At 41.9% G+C, this 20,227-nt stretch overlaps 1 protein-coding gene across 2 annotated transcripts in view; it reads left to right on the top strand.

The window, feature by feature from the left end:
• The first annotated feature begins 7,800 nt into the window (after positions 1–7,800).
• The window catches only part of csk (C-terminal Src kinase), an 80,529-nt gene continuing 68,102 nt past the window's right edge, over positions 7,801–20,227 (top strand). Inside the window, exons 1-2 of one of the 2 annotated variants that reach the window (XM_060928176.1) lie at positions 7,801–7,965; positions 8,071–8,241. The gene's annotated coding sequence lies outside the window, so the exon portion shown is untranslated. Of the gene's footprint in view, positions 8,242–20,227 lie in introns of both variants that reach the window. The other variant, XM_060928174.1, reaches the window with a different exon arrangement.

The following is a 20,227-nucleotide window of genomic DNA, read 5'->3' as shown; positions in this document are numbered from 1 at the left end:
ACTTTCTTGTATTGCAGTGAGAGTGGGTGTTGGCCCCCCTGGTCATCTAAAGCCAATATTGGTCATAATGGGGCCTTGTGGTGTTTTTGTTTTGTTTGTAGTCATGTTCACTGTTAAGACTTGGGGCTATCTTAAAAATGCAAAACATTTCCTGTTGGTCTTTTTTTTTTTTTTCTCCCCCCCCTTTCCACTATCCACTGTGTCTAAGAAAAGCTTACAACAAAACTGACACTATTTCACTCTCCTGGAGCATAAACTAATTGCAAAGTATGACTTAGTTTGACTACTGTGGCTTGGTTTGTGAAAGAATGATCTTATTTCCAAGTCACTGATGTATAACATCAATCTTGAGAAGGGTTTGGGTGTCAATACATTTTATTGTTGACTTAATCCAGTTGAAAGTTCTCTCAGTTGAAATGTTAAACTTGAGATTGAATGAATAAAAGTCTTTACTGCAGTTCTGTTGTCCTGTAATAGGATTTATACATCCGAATCTACCTTTTTATGCATTGCGTACAGCCTACATATAAGGAACATGACCTCATATAACGGTGAGTTTTAGCACTCAATCTTGCCTAAAGTAATAAACCATGATTTATTAATACAATTGGACCAGGTTTTTCATGCAGGATTCCATTTTAGTATTCGAGTTATTTAATACAAAGCTAATAACAAACTGCAGATTCCTCACAAGGTGGCGATGCCAGACCAGAATACAACGGGACTGTTTCACATCTCCACATGGTACAAACTCTGTGGTACTTCCAGTGGTATGGTCTGTCCTGTCCTCAAAACGCTGAGCAGTTTTTGTCCATTTCTGTGAACCAGCAGTTCTGAAAACTCCCCCCCCCCCCCCCCCCCCAAGCACAGATTTGTTTGTTTAAAAAAAAACGTAATTTTTTAAAATTGGGCACAAATTTCTTGACCCATTTATTGGAGCCGCTGTGGTTCCTCCTCCCGAATTTCCACCCACAGAACCCATTTTATTACAACTGTAATGAGATTCCATTTGACATTTATTGGCATAAAATACTTTTGGTAGGTAACAAAATTAGAAAATCGTGGACCCTGTGGTTGTTTTACAGACCCTGCTTGAGAACCACTGCATGGAAATACAACTTTGTTCTATCAAAGAATACGTGGTGGCCTCTGGTCTAAAAACCCAGACATGTAATTAGATTCCTTGCTCTTTTTGGCTTTTTTTTTTTTTTTTTTTTTTTTTAATTCATCTTCAAGAACTGCATTTATCCTGGTCAGGGTCACAGTGGCTCTGGAGCCAGTCCCTGGACCAAGGCTGTTCGAGGGCCGGCTCAGAACTAGTGCCTAATCTCGAACCAGTTCTTTGCATTTCATTAGTGAAAGATCCAGCTGTCTTCCAGGAAAACGGGATTGAGAGCAGCACCAACATTGCTAGTTTAGAACCAGGACCCACTTACACCAGGGGATGGGTTGAGATTATTGTGACCAACTAAAATCTTTTGACTAATATTAAAGGGGGGGAACAGTGCTAGTGTAGTGCCTCGTTTGCTTAATCCAGTAGTCCACCAGTGTTGTTGCTGTGCTTGGTGTTAGTGTTGCTGGGAAATCAGAGATGCACACAGACATTACAGTGATATAATGGTGTGGCTCTTTCACCTGTGGAAAAGCAAACCTTTTAGAAGGTTTGCAAGTTGAACCAACTCTGCACTGGAACTAGCACTGAAAGGGGGTATTTGAAGGGGACACCCGGACGCCAGTCCATCAGATACCCCTTGTTGACCAACAGGGAACGGCTTCCGTTCTGATTCATGCACCAAATTTTAAACCGTTCAGAGGATTTCGGCCAAAAATATATCGGTTCACAAACTGAAAAGCTGGTTCCTAGCTGGAACCAAAATACCAGTGCATCTCAAAAAATTAGAATATTGTGAAAAAGTTCAATATTTTCTATCAGTTATGTAAGAAAGTGAAAATGTTATATTATACTCATTACACAAATTAAAATGTTTCAAGCATTTTTCTATTTTAATTTTAATCAGTATGGCATACAGTACAAAAACAAAAAAAAAATCTCAATATTAGAATATTTCATTTCGAGTTTGAGTAAAACAGTATGAACACAGTGTATCTCTCGGTCTAATTCAGTACACACAACCACAATCATGGGGAAGACTGCTGACTTGACTGTTGTTCAGAAGATGATCTCTGCTGCCCTCCACAAGGAGGTAAGCCACAAAAGGTCATTGCTGAAAAGGGTGGCTGGAAAAGGTGCACAAGCAACAGGAATGGCCGCAGTCTTGAGAGGATTGTCAAAAGTTGATTCAAGAACTTGGGAGAGCTTCACAAGGAGTGGACTGAGGCTGGTGTCAGTGTATCAAGACCCATCACGAACAGACATCTTCAAGAAAGGGGATACAACTTTCGCATTCCTAATATCAAGCTACTCCTGAGCCAGAGACAATGTCAGAAGTGTCTTATCTGGGCTAAGGAGAGAAAGAAATGGACTGTTGCTCAGTGGTCCAAAGTCCTCTTTTCAGATGAAAGTACACTACCGTTCAAAAGTTTGGGTTCACTTTTGAAATGTCCTTATTTTTGAAAGAAAAGCACTGTTCTTTTCACTGAAGATCACTTTAAACTAATCAGAAATCCACTCTATACATTGCTAATGTGGTAAATGACTATTCTAGCTGCAAATGTCTGGTTTTTGGTGCAATATCTCCATAGGTGTATAGAGGCCCATTTCCAGCAACTCTCACTCCAGTGTTCTAATGGTACAATGTGTTTGCTCATTGCCTCAGAAGGCTAATGGATGATTAGAAAACCCTTGTACAATCATGTTAGCACAGCTGAAAACAGTTGAGCTCTTTAGAGAAGCTATAAAACTGACCTTCCTTTGAGCAGATTGAGTTTCTGGAGCATCACATTTGTGGGGTCGATTAAATGCTCAAAATGGCCAGAAAAATGTCTTGATTATATTTTCTATTCATTTTACAACTTATGGTGGTAAATAAAAGTGTGACTTTTCATGGAAAACACAAAATTGTCTGGGTGCCCCCAAACTTTTGAACAGTAGTGTACATTTTGCATTTAATTTGGAAATCACGGCTCTAGAGTCTGGAGGAAGAGTGGAGAGGCTTTCCACAGTCTGTGATGATTTGGGGTGCCATGTCATCTGCTGGTGTTGGTTCACTGTATTTTATCAAGTCCAAAGTCAACACAGCCATCTACCAGGAGATTTTAGAGCACTTCATGCTTCCATCTGCTGACGAGCTTTTTGGAGATGCTGATTTCTTTTTCCAGCAGGACTTCGCACCTACCCACAGTGCCAAAACTACTACCAAATGGTTTGTTGACCATGATATTACTGTTTGATTGGCCAGCCAACTTGCCTGACCTGAACCCCATAAAGAATCTATGGGGTATTATCAAGAGGAAGATGAGAAACACCCGACCCAAAAATACAGATACACTGAAGGCCACTATCAAAGCAACCTGGGCTTCAATAACACCTCAGCAGTGCCACAGACTGATCACCTCCATGCCACACCGCATTGATACGGTAATTCATGGTAAAGGAGCCCCAACCAAGTATTGAGTGTATAAATTAATATACTTTTCAGAAGTTGGACATTTCTGTATTGTAAATCCTTTTTTTTTTTAATTGATCTTAGGGAATATTCTAATAATTTGAGATACTGGATTTCTGATTTTCATGAGCTATAAGCCATAATCATCAAAATCAAAACAAAAAAGACTTTAAATATTTCACTTTACATGTAATGAATATAGAATATATGAAAGTTTACCTTTTTGAATTAAATTATGAAAAAAAGGAACTTTTTCATGGTATTCTAATTTTTTGAGATGCACTAGTATAGCTCATTTTTCTAGCATGAGCTGTAAGGACATCAGTGGGTGTGTCATTAGTTTGGAGAGGAAGCAGAGCACAGCAATGGGAGAACACAACAGAAGAGGATGGAACGCAAACAAACTTCTGCAATAACAGAACAAAAGCTCGCAGGTAATCAATGATGTGCACCGCTGTCTTACTGCTATGGTTTATTACTGTTGTGCATTGTACAACGCCATCCATTCATGATGCATCCTTGATTACAACAGTTCCGCTCAAAACTGATGAAAACGTAGGCCAGTTCACTAGCTGGCGCCAAGGTTCCAAGAACACATTCCCTGTTGGCCGAAAAGGAGTAACAGGGTGTCATGGACACACATTCACATGTAGAGTAGCAGTATACCTACCTGTGGGCATGTTTTTGGGACATGGGAGGAAACCAGTGAACCCTGAAGAAACCCACGGAGACATGAAAATTCACATAGACTACCATATTATGTACACTCTCAGAATATGAAGTACGTTATTATACCTTTATGGGTACAACAGCATGTCGCTGTGGTAATTCTCTCTCTCTCTTTAATGTTCTGCCTGATGACAGGTCCGCCCTGATTGCTTCAGCCATCAAAGTTCCTTGGGAAGAATTACAGTGGTGGTTTCCTGTTGCTTTCTACTGGATTATTATAGAGTTTTTCTCCTCTCAACCATTCACATAGATGGGCAATTTAGAGTAGCCAGTTAACCTAACTGCATGTCTTTAGACTGTGGAGGAAACCCACACAGACACGGAGAGAACATGCAAACTCCACACAGAAAGGTCCCCCGTTGGCCGCTGGGCTCGAACCCAGAACCTTCTTGCTGTGAGGCGACAGTGCTAACCACTACACCACCATGCTGCTCATAGTATTCTCTAAGGTACTTATTTGTACCCTTTATACAATGCTGGGAGACATGTATGCATCATGGCGCAGAAAAGATCCAACAATGAGCCCTAGGGGTTATATTTTGTGTAGATTGTACCTTGTGGGACAGAAATGGACTCCTACTGTACCTTTGTTTCTGACAGTGTATTATTACCTGAGTTTACGAGATACAGTGGCGCTTGAAAGTTTGTGAACCCTTTAGAATTTTCTATATTTCTGGATAAATATGACCCAAAGCATCATCAGATTTTCACACAAGTCCTAAAAGTAGATAAAGAGAACCCAGTTAAACAAATGAGACAAAAATATTATACTTGATTATTTATTTATTGAGGAAAATGATCCAATATTACATATCTGTGAGTGGCAAAAGTATGTGAACCTTTGCTTTAAGTATCTGGTGTGACCTCCTTGTGCAGCAATAACTGCAACTAAACATTTCCGGTAATTGTTGATCAGTCCCGCGCACCAGCTTGGAGGAATTTTAGCCCATTCCTCCATACAGAACAGCTTCAACTCTGGGATGTTGGTGGGTTTCCTCACATGAACTGCTCGCTTCAGGTCCTTCCACAACATTTCCATTGGATTAAGGTCAGGACTTTGACTTGGCCATTCCAAAATATTAACTTTATTCTTCTTTAACCATTCTTTGGTAGAATGACTAGTGTGCTTCGGGTCGTTGTCTTGCTGCATGACCCACCTTCTCTTGAGATTCAGTTCATGGACAGATGTCCTGACATTTTCCTTTAGAATTCACTGGTATAATTTAGAATTCATTGTTCCATCAACAATGGCAAGCCGTCCTGGCCCAGATGCAGCAAAACAGGCCCAAACCATGATACTACCACCACCATGTTTCACAGAAGGGATAAGGTTCTTATGCTGGAATGCAGTGTTTTCCTTTCTCCAAACATAGCACTTCTCATTTAAACCAAAAAGTTCTATTTTGGTCTCATCCATCCACAAAACATTTTTCCAATAGCCTTCTGGCTTGTCCATGTGATCTTTAGCAAACTGCAGATGAGCAGCAATGTTCTTTTTGGAGAGCAGTGGCTTTCTCCTTGCAACCCTGCCATGCACACCATTGTTGTTCAATGTTCTCCTGATGGTGGACTCATGAACATTCACATTAGCCGATGTGAGAGAGGCCTTCAGTTGCTTAGAAGTTACCCTGGGGTCCTTTGTGACCTCACCGACTATTACACGCCTTGCTCTTGGAGTGATCTTTGTTGTTCGACCACTCCTGGGGAGGGTAACAATGGTTTTGTATTTCCTCCATTTGTACACAATCTGTCTGACTGTGGATTGGTGGAGTCCAAACTCTTTAGAGATGGTTTTGTAACCTTTTCCAGCCTGATGAGCATCAACAACACTTTTTCTGAGGTCCTCAGAAATCACCTTTGTTCGTGCCATGATACACTTCCACAAACGTGTTGTGAAGACCGGACTTTGATTGATCCCTGTTCTTTAAATAAAACAGGGTGCCCACTCACACCTGATTGTCATCCCATTGATTGAAAACACCTGACTCTAATTTCACCTTCAAATTAACTGCTAATCCTAGAGGTTCACATACTTTTGCCACTCACAGATACGTAATATTGGATCATTTTCCTCAATAAATAAATCTCATATCATCTCTAGCCGCTTTATCCTGTTCTACAGGGTCGCAGGCGAGCTGGAGCCTATCCCAGCTGACTACAGGCGAAAGGCGGGGTACACCCTGGACAAGTCGCCAGGTCATCACAGGGCTGACACATAGACACAGACAACCATTCACACTCACATTCACACCTACGGTCAATTTAGAGTCACCAGTTAACCTAACCTGCATGTCTTTGGACTGTGGGGGAAACCGGAGCACCCGGAGGAAACCCACGCAGACACGAGGAGAACATGCAAACTCCACACAGAAAGGCCCTCGTCAGCTGCTGGGCTCGAACCCAGAACCTTCTTGCTGTGAGGTGACAGTGCTAACTACTACACCACCATGCATAGATAGACAGAAACATCTCATCTCATCTCATTATCTCTAGACGCTTTATCCTGTTCTACAGGGTCGCAGACAAGCTGGAGCCTATCCCAGCGGACTATGTGTGAAAGGCGGGGTACACCCTGGACAAGTCGCCAGGTCATCACAGGGCTGACACATAGAAACAAACAACCACTCACACTCACGGTCAATTTAGAGTCACCAATTAGCCAAACCTGCATGTCTTTGGACTGTGGGGGAAACCGGAGCACCCGGAGTAAACCCATGCAGACACGAAGAGAGCATGCAAACTCCACACAGAAAGGCCCTTGTCGGCTGCTGGGCTCGAACCCAGAACCTTCTTGCTGTGAGGTGACCATGCTAACCACTACACCACCGTGCATAGATAGACAGAAACATCTCATCTCATTATCTCTAGCCGCTTTATCCTGTTCTACAGGGTCGCAGGCAAGCTGGAGCCTATCCCAGTGGACTACGGGCGAAAGGCGGGGTACACCCTGGACAAGTCGCCAGGTTATCACAGGGCTGACACATAGTAACAAACAACCACTCACGGTCAATTTAGAGTCACCAATTAACCAAACCTGCATGTCTTTGGACTGTGGGGGAAACCCATGCAGACACCAAGAGAGCATGCAAACTCCACACAGAAAGGCCCTCGTCGGCTGCTGGGTTCTGGGCTCGAACCCAGAACCTTCTTGCTGTGAGGTGACCATGCTAACCACTACACCACCGTGCATTGATAGACATAAATATTAAATATTTGTAAAAATAAAACAAACAACAAACGTGATGCAGTTTGTGAACCTACTGTAGTGTAAGACTCAGGGGCCTCGAGCACAACCCAGTCCAGGCTACTAGTGTACTAAATAGTATAAAAGGTTTGTTTTTGTATACCATTTACGTCATACTTTTAGCACGCGAGTATGAATGCTTGTGTTTGGAATCTCTCTATGTCATGTCGCTTAGGGTCGGTTGGCATGGTGATGGAAAAAAAAGAAAAGAAAAAAAGAGAAGTCGTCTGCTTCCTTTTCAGGGCGCGCACGTGAGTGAGTGAGTGAGTGAGAGAGAGAGATAGAGAGAGAGAGAGAGAGGGAGCAGGTTTGTTGAAGGGCTTCGCTCTCATTACAGACTGGAAACGTGCGACAACACAGGCGGAGCGCGTGAGAGTCTTTGTCTAAGGTGTTGCGGTACAGCCCTTTGCTTTGATCCGGTTTATGGTGAGAGCGCTGGCTACAGTGTTGCTGTGACTGAAGCTTGCACAATGTTTTAAGGCTTTAGGTTTACGCCTTCTCCTCCTCTATTGTCTGTGTTGATGAAACAAGCTGAATCTCACTTGAGAGAAGGACAGGAAGAGCTGCTCGGCTGACTGTTGCATGGTTTTGACTCGAACCTGAAACCTGAAGACGAATTATTAGGAGAAAAATCTGGAAAACATCCTAATTTACTATTCATCAGTCATCAGTGAGGGCTGCAAAACTCAACTCAGCAAGCAGGTCAGTAGTATTATTATTGTTATTTAGGGGAAGCCATAGCCTAATGATTAGAGACACAGGTTTAGGACCAAAAGGTTATTGGTTCGATTCCCTGGACCAGCAGGACTGGCTTAAGTGCTCTTGAGTAAGGCGCCCAACCGCTCTGGCAGCAAGAGTGGTGGCGTACCTTGTGTCTGATTAGCCAAAGAAAAACTGATGATGCAGATTATCAGTTCGGGCATTGAACCTGACTTGTTGTTATTATCATCTCCTGATGGATGTTTAACACCTCGAACCCGCTTCCTTTTGGTCACTATAGTGTTCACAAATCCATGAAATCACAACTTGCATATCATGTCATAACTCGGGTCTCTTCTTCTTTTATGTTTGTTATATTGAGCTGACGTCTTTCTTCTCACTGCTCATCCATGCACAAGTTCATTTCTACTCCGTACACAATGTAGTCATTTGAAGAACACTTAAAATGGGCACATTGTACAGGATATGAAGAATGTCGAGGGGTTTTGGCCTCCACATGGCTCAGCTGTCCCACTTCTGCTGTCTCAAGTGGCTGTGGTGAAGCTTCACTGTCTCTTTGTGACCAGCTCTCAAGTGGGTTTTGGTAACGGTCTGGTAAATTCCCAGTAACGTAGACTAAAATGGCGCACAATGTCCTGTTGAGTCCAGCCAGTGTGTCTGAGTGGAGGACGTGAGTTCTTTACTCGGGCTGTGGATTGACCCCCCCAGTGCATTATGGTTAACTGGACCGTGGGGATGTGATGGCTTTATGTCCTTACCTCATTACAAATCTGGGAACTGAAGAAATGGCAGTTCTGACAATGCAAGAATGTGGAAGTCGTAGTCTTGCGCTGATCATTTAGACAATAGATCAGAATGACATTGTTAACATGGATACTTCAAAACAACAACGTTTCTGCGTTCTACTTTGTAAGTGAGCATCTTTTTTTTAATGAGAGATGAAGGGTCTTTCACTGTCCTTGGAAAAGGCGTGTGATTTCAGTTTCCCTGAGAAGAGTAAATATATACCGTGATGAATCATTATTGATGTCAGAAAATTTAATGGCAACTGTTTAATCTTGTAGCATGGTGGGTCAGTTCTGTGGTGCAGCGGGTAACTCGCGGTCTCACATGCTTCACGGTCCTCAGTTCAAGCCTGAACTTGGGTTCGGTTACTATCTGTGTTTCATACTGCATGCTGTTTCTTCAGAGGCTGCATCACTACTCATTGCCTTGTTCTATACGAAAATTCTTGTTTCTATGTAAACAACGTATATCTTTTTGTATTTTGTTTTTCCCCTTCCATCTACTTTGTTCGTCTTTAACTGCCTGACACGTCATTGGAGTTTTGCGACTTCACTCATTTTTATTCCTATATATAAATTGTGACATGACAATAAATCTATATCTAAAATCTAATCTAATTGTAAGACCTAAAAAAGTCCTTTGGGTTTCAAGTATAATTTTAATTGAAGAAATAGTAATCGTTGTAATCGTTTCAACATCAAGTTGGTCATGGAAAATTGTAAAAAATTGCGGTGATCCTTTGTTTCCTGCGTCCTAAAACATGCTGGCAAGTTAACTGGTGTCTCGAAGTTGTCTCTAGGTGTGAATGTGTGTGTGAATGTGTGGTCCATTGCAACGCTGAACAGGATAAACCGCTTACTAAATAAATGATCATGGTAATAATATGAAATTTCCAGAACATTAATATTGTGCATGTTAAATATATATTGCCTTCTTAATGTGTTTCAGATCAAATAGTAAATAATAAAAATACACTAAATAGCTCTATTCAACAACTGCAGTAATCCATATTATGTCAAGAGCCACTGAACTAAGTAAAGAGAAACGACAGTGCGTCGTTACTTTAAGATATGAAGTTCCATCTTTATTTTTATTTATTAAAAACCACTGAATTAAGTGCGTGTGTGTGTGATAAAATGAGCGAGAGAGATTTAGAGATTTTAATAAGTCTCATACTTGCCAGAATTGTCTGTTTTAATGCATGGTACATTTTCACATATCTAATCATCTAAACATGGATACAGTATTGCCTCAAATTGGTCATTAATGTTAGTAAGCGTACCAGTGTTCAGAAAAATGCCTCCTTTTGTTATTAAAATATTATGGAACACACACACACACACACACACACACACACACACACACAAAATTCCCACTAGTCAAATGGGCAATTATTCAAATGCTTGTCGTCTTCTGGTGTCAAAAAAAGGCCCAGTGTGGTTTTTTTGGAGCTGATTTGAATTATTGAACAAGAGATGGATTTAGTTGCGCTGGCCTCAGAAGGTCACTTCCTCCTTCTCGGCACAAAGCGAACACTCTGACCTCACTGGCACTCCGGCAAGTTCCAATCAAATCCCACAGCCTGCACCATCCCACACAGTCAGCCGTGTTATTACAGATCAGCTTTGTACTGATAATGCGCAGTGCTCTTGACAGTAGTATTGATACTATAATACTGACGCTAATATTTTGATTGGTAACTAATGGGATGCCTTTGTAAGACTGATCATAAGCTTTACAATTTGACCTCTGAGAGGAGTTTTTTTTTTTTTTAACTGTTCCAGAGACATTTTCGTTTTGCATGTGTTTAGACACTCAGTCCTGTTATTTGTGTTAGGGTTTCCCCTGAATTATTTTTTATTTACTCAGCCTCCTTTCCTATATGCCTTGAAACGTGGCGAAATGTCTTTATTCAGGCTTCTATAGGCCCCGATTTGTGGTATTTACAGTAGTCCGAACCGATCACATTGTTTACAGTTTCCATCCAGCACAAACGCAGCTACCTTTCAAGCATGCAGTGGTTTAGAAAACAGGCTTGGCTTTGATGCTTTCATCGCTTGCAGCAGCTCCAGCGTGCTTCACTTGCACATGGTCTCTTGATAAAGTGTTCAGTTGAAATCCACCCTCATAGGCAGAGTGTAAACAGGATGAACGTTGCGTTTGGTGTGCATCCCCCGGGCCTTTGACTTTGGCAGCTGCCTTCTCTCAAGCACAAGCCGCTCTCACAGAGAAGGAACTGTTCAGAAGGCCGAGTGTCAGTGTGACTGTAAACAAGCTGTCACACTGCATCAGCAGGACACACTCCCGTCGATCCTGTGATGTACCACGCACGCTTAATTAAGATGCAAACTGAATGACGGAAACACCAACGTCTCGGGGTTTATTCAAATGGCGCATCAGGAACATGAACGCGACAGTACGGCTTGTAAGAGCACATTTGCAGGATGGAAGCTGTGCCACTGCCACACTAATTACACCTTCGCATCCACAGCCTGTATATATGATGCAGAAATCATCAAGCATGGTGCAGCTGGACTGTTAAAACTCCAGAAGTGATGAAAGTTTAAAAATGGCACAGGTTTGACAAGTTTCTGGAATGATACTGGAGTATATATTCCCTCGGTTAGTCTTATGATGGTGGTGATGAAGAGCTTAAAGAGAAACAGCCTTTGGAGTTCATAAAATCGGTGAAATTTAGTTCCCTCTGAAATTTGGTCATTGTGATATATGTTTATTTCTGTAATACCTCTGTGGCTGGGAAGTTATTTAATTTGAGGGGATTCCCGAGCAAATAATGTGCATGAAATTGCTCGCTTCGCGCAGTCAAGCAGACAGAGGAAGTCCGTGTGTGTGCTCATGCGCAGGTTTACCTTGACCGTGCACTGACAGTTCCATCATTCTGTCGCTAAACGAACAGCTGATCACACCGAGGTGCTCGCTGAGCGCCGATATTTATTTATTAGTTTGGTCCTGCGTTTCCTTTCCTTCGTATATAACATAACGTCTTTTCTTCTCGCTTTCCGTTACTGTAGTCGGTCTTTCACGTTTCATTCACACGCTCGCGTGCTCCGTTTTTCTCTCCTGTTTCAAATTTGTATCCCACAATGCCTTGCATGAACGGGGAAAGCCCACCACGTGATGCATGACGTAGTATCTTGAATTGGGTCACGGTGAAGCAGGAAAAAATAGCGGCGAATTTAGGGCCACTAAATTCATTAATTGTTCTATTTTTAAAAAAAATTAAAAAACGAATACAAATTGGAAGTCTGTGATTCGAATTCAGTAGCTTTCGGTCCACTAAACAAAAATGATTGCGTGTCGGGAAAATTCTTTTTATGGCCTACAATTGAAAAATCTGAAAGGCAGTCTACCTTTTAAGCATTGAATGTTGTTATGATGTTCGAAGGTCTAACATGCTGCAAAACAAAATCTTCTAGAAATATTGAATTATGCTGCTGCTTGATTACTGTGAAGGCCATAGGATGTGATTTACATCGTTGTTCTGATCATCATCAAAACATTCAGTGAACCCTTTTGCTCTGCACATTGAGGTGGAGTCATCCTGAAAGAGACCACTGCCATCAGGATAGAAATATTTCACTACTGGATAAAGGTGATTATTCTATCCACATTCACCGGATATGAGCAATCGCGTGTTCTGATTGGCTACTCTGCTACTAGGATATCAGCTCATATACCATGAGTAGAGAAAAGCAAAATGGCGGAGCGTGCTGCTGAACCAACCGAGGACGAAATAAAAGCTCTACTCGAAAGCAAGACCCTAAAAAATACCCCCAAAAAAGCAACAAAATATGGAATAAAAAGTATTTGATGGCAAGAACGTATATTTAAAAAAATATATATATTTGTTTATCTCATCTCATTATCTCTAGCCGCTTTATCCTTCTACAGGGTCGCAGGCAAGCTGGAGCCTATCCCAGCTGACTACGGGCGAAAGGCGGGGTACACCCTGGACAAGTCGCCAGGTCATCACAGGGCTGACACATAGACACAGACAACCATTCACACCTACGGTCAATTTAGAGTCACCAGTTAACCTAACCTGCATGTCTTTGGACTGTGGGGGAAACCGGAGCACCCGGAGGAAACCCACGCGGACACGGGGAGAACATGCAAACTCCACACAGAAAGGCCCTCGCCGGCCCCGGGGCTCGAACCCAGGACCTTCTTGCTGTGAGGCGACAGCGCTAACCACTACACCACCGTGCCACCCAATATTTGTTTAATTTTTCAATAATTATTATTATCGCATTTTTCACAAATCACTACTGTTATTTCGCCGGTTTGTTTACATTCTGAGCGGAAATTATTTTGTCGGACGTTTTGTATAAAGTTTTTATTTATCAAATTTGCAAAAAATAAAAATGCTCCATTTTTCAAAATCCAGTGAATGTGGACAGAATAAAACAGTTATTCCATTCAATCTTGTCATACATGGCTTATAGACAACTCGGTGCTACGCACCTCGTCAGCTATCAGCTCATGTACGAGTCGATTTCGTGGAATAACTGTGAATTAGTCAGAAGATCTTTATTGATTGCACTCACACAGTCCGCGTCAAGATGAACGGCCCTTGATGAATGATAGAGAACTTGTATTGCTCACCTCACAGTTTGATTGTTTGTTTATGGAATTTTCCCAGATATATGCAGCTGTTTCGTTGGTCTAGAGCTCAAGTCTCTGAAAGACAAACATCTGTAGCTGCTCAGGGTGGAGTAAGGTTGGCCAACTCTCCTGTGTTTTTTGTCAACTGTCTCACACACACACACAGAGACGACACAAACCCGCATTGCTTCCTTACATGTTATTACAAACCCAGCTCTCTTCCTTAGATCCTTTTTTAAGTTCCTGGAATCCTCTTGTTTTGACTTTGCAGCTCCTTTTCGCCGACTCGCTGCTTGCTGGATTACTTGTAGTGTTGACGAGGTCCGGACTGATCACCAAGCAGAGCTGGATGAGGGAATTGTGATCAGAGAGACCCCGATCTGTGAGAGTAGAGTAGAGTGAAGCGGAGGCAGAGAAATGGAGAGGTTGGATTGGAATAATTACCGAGGCGAAGGACATGCTGTGGGCTCAAACTGCACGTCTTCCTTCCAGCTTCTATTTTTGGTGCACAAAGCCCAACTCATTTCAGCCTTGCATGTTTAACATCTATCGTACTTGAACTGCAGTTCGGTTGTGTCATATTCAAAGCGTAGGTTTTATGAAAGGTTTAGTATTTAAAGGCATATTATTATGCAAATATTTTTATACTGCAAACATGTACTGTAGTAGTAGGAGTAGTGCTACAATTCTACACACTATATCCAAAAAAGCAATATCCGTCTGAGATTCTCGTTAACGAGGTATCTCAAGAATGAACACTTCTTCTTCAACGTTTGTAAATGGAAAAATCTTCGTAACCAGCGGATGAACTGATTAGATTTTAAATCTGATCTTGACAAGAGCAAGGCCGAATGTCTGAAATGGTTCCTCTTAAATGGCTTCCTGGTTGCAGAGCCCCCCCAATATCAATGCTGTAGGTGTTGAGTTCGATTCGTTTACTCCGCTTGTCATCTTTCTTGAATTATGTTTGTAATCTTCTCACCATTTGGAATCCAGCCACAGACAAACGAAACATTTAAAAAGTGGCGTTAGAAATTGTTACGAATGTAGATTTGTGTTGCTTTTAGGCACTAATTTTAGTTTATTATGTAAGAAAATTAAGGTTTAAAAATGTGAAATTAAAATATGCTGCAAGTGATCTGTTTATTCAGACCTGCTTTCATTCATCAAGCAACAAAAATGGTCAAAAAAGTTTACCAAATGAAATTCGATAGGTCTGTGTCATGTGATTTGAAGATCCCAGATTGTGATTTAATATTCAAAAGTAGATTTTTTTTTTGCCATTGATTTATATAAATCTAGAAGGGAAGCATCAGGGCCTTCTCGGCTTTCAGAGAAGCCCTAAACATATCAGCATTTCAAATGTTATATTTAATTTCTTCTATTCTTTAGTTGCTTTCATTCTTTCATAATTTCATTACAATTATCTTCTAATTCGGCCTCATTTTCTGTCAAATTTGCTTCAGAAATGAAAGGGTTACTGTCCTGAAAACATTACTATAGAGTTATGCAGTGAAATTTGTTTGTTTGTTTGTTGTCTCTAGGCTGAGAAGAGTTTCGAGCTGCTCACTCATTGGTTAGGACGTCATTGCTGGGACAGAAGGCCATGGCAGTGTGTGTTTATGTCGGAAGTGACAGATGAATTAACCAATCAGATTTTGATTTATAGTGGGAGGGACCAAAAATTTACTGTCCTCGGCGTTCTCGAAGGCCAACGCGAGCTTAATCGCGACTCGGTGCCGTCAGCGCAGCAGTGAAGTCACCTTCCAGCCAGTGTAGTGTTCATCAGTAGTGTTAGCGAATGCTAATAAAGCGGTCAAGCCAGTGCTATTGAGAGCAAGTAGCACAGGCTAACGACCGAGAAACTAAGGCTACATCCACACTACAATGGCAACGAGATTTTTTTTTAGCGGGTAAAAAAAAACATCGCGTCCACATGGGCAACGGATCAGTAAAATATCAGGTACATATGGCAACGCAACGCTTGCTGAAAACGATGCAATACACATGCCACACCTCTACGTGCGCTGTAAGACGGTCCCATCGGAGACACCGGAACAATAGAAGAAGTAGGACGCATGCGCATAAACCCCTTCTTCTACCCGGCGTGAATGAGTGAGTGCTGCTTGTTCTTAGTCTGGCTAACGCGACTTCAAAGCTCTGCGAGCATTTGGTCTGGCAAAGATATTAAGCTCAACCGTTTCCCAAAGTGCGTGGTTGACCCGCCTCCCTGAAATGCCTGTTTGCTACTGGTCGAAGCCAGAAAAGGCTGTGACGAAGCTTAAACCAATCACATCACTCTTTCCTCTGACGTATGTGACGCGACGGGGCTAACTGGTAGATTAAACTCTTACCGAAGCCGGTCGGGAGCAAGGCGAAAACATCCTTCCTTTCAATAAATACCTCCAGGGCTGCTCTTTGCTCCATTTTCAATGAGAACTTGCTCCATGTTCGTAATGTTTCTAGTGAATGAAGCGCTTCCGGCATAGATTCTGTAAACAATCTATGGCTTCCGGTTGCAGTTCTACTACGTCAGTGCCTTGAACACGCCTCTACCCAGGGCCGTTGGAGATGCTCAAAGTTGATTGGCTCCCGATTTTTCGGGAGCTTGGAAGAGCTGTAGATAGCTTGCCTGGCCAGACTAAGCTCGCAACAGGCCCTCGTGTTGCGTCACGCTTAGGATGGGCGGGCCCAGGCTAGCTTGTTCTAGTCATGTGGTTGTGACGTCATCGTAAACAAATCCGTTCTACTCATCCAGACGACTTCGCAACGGTGCCGTTGCCAGATTTTTCCACTCTGGAAATCGTTCTCAAAAAATATCGTTTTGGGGCACCCAAAACGCCGGTGCCGTGTGGACGCCAGGCCGAAACGATAAAAAATTTTATCGGATTCACCTGAATCCGTTGCCGTGTGGACAGGGCCTAAGATTTCTGTCTCCAGACTCTTCTTCCACGCTGCACAATCGATACAGTATTTTTCACTCAGACTTAAGTATTAATTTCCCCATGTAATTTACTTAGTTGCTTTTAAAATCAACATAGACAGCTACACGCAACGGAGCGACCTGGCAGCCTGCTGCTAATCCCTGACAAAATTCTTTGTCCTGTTGCTTTTTTGGTGTCTGGCTAAATTTTGGCTGAGCTCAAGTCCCAGCTCTAATAGTAATGGGTCAGCACTTGTATATATTTCTAATAGTGTTGAAACTATTTTTAAAATTAAAACTATTAGGACTCTCGCAGAAATGAGGCATGAGCTGATAATTAATTCTCCAGCCCTGTGTAGTTATGCAGTACTTGTGCACACATGTAGAGATATTTTGAAACTTGCAAAACAATCATCTCTATACCTTTTGGCAGTTTTGGTTCCTCAGTAGTTTTGAAGTTTGAACAAATTGAAAGGAACTCCTCACCACCACCCCACACACGCGCGCGCGCACACACTGTAATTAACTGGCTAAAATTTTCACATCCCAGCTTTAACCCCTCTGAATAAAGCGAATTAAAAAAATCCAGCATTGTAATAATGTTTTAAAGCACAGTAAAAGGATAGGCCGGTGTGATGTTATTAAAATGTAATATTGAAACATTGTTATGTGATGTGATGTCTCAGTCTGCATGTCTGAATCTTTATACACGCTGTTTGTTTTATAATCCCGCTGCTTTGCATACAAATGCAACTTTTCCCGGAACGTTCAGAGACCTAGCTGTTTCTCCTGCTGTGCAATATGGCTGTGAACAAATACCTCTAATCTTTAGCTTTTCTCTCTAAGCACCTGCCACTGAATCATGAATGTGTTCTCTGAAGCAAAAAACCAAAACTCAAGTCCTGTCGAGTTTGACTTGAAATGTAAGTAGTTATTCTCATAATTTGCAAACTGAAGGTTAGGCATATAACAAAGTATACCATGCAATAAGAAATCATGATACAAATTTGTGACAGTTTGAATTGAAATAAAAATGAACAATGATTATCAGGCAGTGTAATCTCTTAGGTTGTAATTGCGCTGTTTAGACAGTGGAGGGCTCAATAATGTACAATAGCAGGAATGCAAGTAACTTCACCCTAGGCGGAAGTAACACAGCTCGAATGCTGCAAAAATACCCAAAAACCAGATCTAAACTGGGAAAGAGCTGGTGTTGTATGATTGACTGTACAAATATATTTAATCAGAAATCAGAGCTCTCATTTTACAGACTGCTGAAACCTAAAGAAAAGGCAAGCAAATGGAGGTAGTATAAATGTTTATGAAGAAGAGGCCTATTTGTTGTTAACTTTTTAAAAAAATATATCTTACTCTAGTGGCGGCACGGTGGTGTAGTGGTTAGCGCTGTCGCCTCACAGCAAGAAGGTCCGGGTTCGAGCCCCGTGGCCGGCGAGGGCCTTTCTGTGCGGAGTTTGCATGGTGTCCGCGTGGGTTTCCTCCGGGTGCTCTGGTTTCCCTCACAGTCCAAAGACATGCAGGTTAGGTTAACTGGTGACTCTAAATTGACCGTAGGTGTGAATGTGAGTGTGAATGGTTGTCTGTTTCTATGTGTCAGCCCTGTGATGACCTGGCGACTTGTCCAGGGTGTACCCCGCCTTTCGCCCGTAGTCAGCTGGGATAGGCTCCAGCTTGCCTGCGACCCTGTAGAACAGGATAAAGCGGCTACAGATAATGAGATGAGATGTTGCTTTTTTAAAAATAGTTTTCTCTCTTTTTTTTTTTTTTTTTTTTTTAGTTTTCTCAAAAATATCCTGGGAAAATCAAATCATGAACTGAATCGTTACATGCCTACTGAAGATAGCTGTAATATCTGCCCTGCCTCCTAGGCTGAAGAATTGATGCTTTAGTATTTGAGGTTTATGCTTGATCCATGAGGGAATTTGCGAGAGGATTAAAAAAAAAAAGTTTTCATGATGTTTAGTGGTTATTTTACTGTGCCTTTTGAAACTGAATGTCTGGATTCTGTAGAATGGTTTCTCCATTCTGTGGTATTTAGAAGTTGATAAAGGTTTGCAATGTTATGTTTTTTTTTTTCCAATGCATAACAGTCTAACTTCCGTAGTCTGAGGGGTAAGACAGATTTAAAAAATAAATGCATTTGCTAGCATGTAAAAGCTATGCTGTGCTGCCCAAGTCCATGTTTCAGTAATTGACATCAGTTGTCTAGGCTACACATCGGTAGCTAATTTAAAGTAATAACATATTGCAAGCTAGTTAAGTGCGTTAGTATAAACTAAGGGAAACAAACAAGTATATGATTCTTATCTTCTTCAGCAAGTCATTGGCCAGTGTTTTGGGTGAGAGATTTGGGGTTAGTTTGGTGTCTTTACATTGTATGTAAAAGGTATTATTCAAGTTTGGTTAACGTCTTTGTGTTTAAAGCAGTATTATGCGAGAAGTGTTATTTTTTGCTCCTGGGCTCCCTCTATAGTTATGGAGTGTAATTCACTTTTACACCACTGTTGTAAATAAAAATCGCTCTTTGAGCTCCCCTCATGGACAACCGTCCGCGTGCATTTGTTTACGAACTGAAGGATACGGAATCGGCAGAAACCAAAGAACTATGTCAACCGATAAGGTAGATCTTGTAAAATCCTGTAATGTATTACACAAATATGACTGCATAGTTTTATTTATTTCAAGGTTTATTTGGTGTGAGATTGAGAAAGGCTGACCAAATGTTTTGCCGTAAGATGAATTTATATATTTGCATGCTAGCCTGAGATGGAACCAAGGTTAGTTGACTTGTGTCATCTGGAAAAACTATAACTCTCAGTGAGGCAGGGATAACACCGATAAGGTTACAGCCTTTCATAAATAACATTGACAGGGATGTGCACTCTGCTGTCAGGTTGTCATTGTTTTACTGTTATCTGTGAGACAGATACACTACCGTTCAAAAGTTTGGGGTCACTTTGAAATGTCCTTATTTTTGAAAGAAAAGCACTGTTCTTTTCAATGAAGATCACTTTAAACTAATCAGAAATCCACTCTATACATTGCTAATGTGGTAAATGACTATTCTAGCTGCAAATGTCTGGTTTTTGGTGCAATATCTCCATAAGTGTATAGAGGTAGCCTGGGCCCGCCCATCCTAAGTGTGACATAACACGGGGGCCTGTTGCGAACTTAAGGCCAATTTATGCTGACAACACAGTCCTCGCAGATGGCATCTGCGTAGCCCCCCCACCTTCGCAGACGCTCTGCGTGCACCTCCCAAAAATTGTGACCACCGCAGAAGCCTCGCAGACAGCGTCGCAGACAAGAGGGCTCTGATTGGTCCACTCTACATCCGCTGTACACGCACTTCCGCTTCCCTACTTTCCCGGTTTGTTTTGTTTTCACGACCGCCATTTTTAAAAACACGAGCGAAGATGGAGCAGCACGAAGAGTGGTTGATCGAGGAAGTGAGGAAGTACATACATCTATACGACTCCAGTTCTAGTCATTATAAGTAGCCGGAGGATAAACACTCCACTAACCACACCCACCAACTACTACTAGCGATTTCGCGACGTCGCGCCCCCTTGCGTTGTGGCGGTGAATAACATCGCGCACGCCTATTACTCCCCG

This window comes from Neoarius graeffei, chromosome 8, assembly GCF_027579695.1.
Source record: "Neoarius graeffei isolate fNeoGra1 chromosome 8, fNeoGra1.pri, whole genome shotgun sequence".
Lineage (NCBI taxonomy): Eukaryota > Metazoa > Chordata > Actinopteri > Siluriformes > Ariidae > Neoarius > Neoarius graeffei.
This window is presented reverse-complemented; position numbering and strand designations above follow the sequence as displayed.